Consider the following 1,150-nt stretch of genomic DNA (forward strand, 5'->3'; position numbering starts at 1 on the left):
TATATATCACCAAATTTGAAGCACACAAAGAGCTCCTCTAAACTGTGGTGACCGAGCGTTATGGTAGCCTCATTAACATTTAGGGTTGTTCTACCCTAGACATAATACGAGTTCAAAAAGAATTATTAATATATATTTCCATAATATCATCATTTCTAGCACTGCAATTAATAGTGCCGTCTGCTAGTCTCAAGTTGCCACTAACACCATGCACGTATTATGGCTATCAAGGGGTAGCGCAGAACAATTAATCAAGACCAAAACCCGAATGAGGCGTCCGCTCCAGTATCGGAATGTGCTCATCACCTATGCCATCATTAGCAAATACCATTCCCGCTTTTTATCATAAAGCTGCAATTCAAATATTCACTGCCGTTGCCACCAAAATGTCCCCCTAAAGAATACCCACTGCCGTTATTTTTAAATACCCCCTCCCCCCCAGTACATCGGCAGTATCACAAACCTCGCCTTTTCATTGATTAAAGCTTTCGCCATCTCCCTTCCGGCCATCAACGTCAGCCAGGCACGTGTTCCGACGTAGCCGCCTGTTGCTAAGACATTTCTGGTCGATACTGAATTCTGAGGTCATAGAACCCCAGCCGCGGGAACTTTATTAATTACTCAAGTACTTGCAAGGTCGAACCAAACCTATTGGGCGAAAGGACTTGTGTGAAAATGAAAATCCAAATTGGAAAAGTTGCTTAAATAAAAAAGTATGGCACAGAACAATTCAGATTTTGATTCATATCCTTCAGCGTCGATTCATATCCTTCAGCGTCATACTGCAATTTTCATGACGACCTATTACCACACGACCATTAACCTAATTAAGTTTGTTTCAATAAATTAGCCTACGCCTGCATGTAAAACGCCCTGATGTACTATCTCAATGACGCGCCACAGCTACTCGACTGACCAATGCATCAAGCGCTAAATTGCTTTCCTAAGTTCATAATGCACCCTCATTGTCCCCTATCCTAATGGCCGTCCGTCAATCGTCCCACGAAGCCTGTGACGTCACCCTCCACGCCCTGGCAAAGGTGAACAACCTTCCCATTCACCTTTCGAGGACTCGTGAGCGTCGTCGCGAGACCATCCTGCTCCGCCTGATCGCCGTCAGACGACCTGACAACACACATCGAGCAGTTGT

Source organism: Penaeus monodon, chromosome 8 (assembly GCF_015228065.2).
Source record: "Penaeus monodon isolate SGIC_2016 chromosome 8, NSTDA_Pmon_1, whole genome shotgun sequence".
NCBI classification, from domain to species: domain Eukaryota; kingdom Metazoa; phylum Arthropoda; class Malacostraca; order Decapoda; family Penaeidae; genus Penaeus; species Penaeus monodon.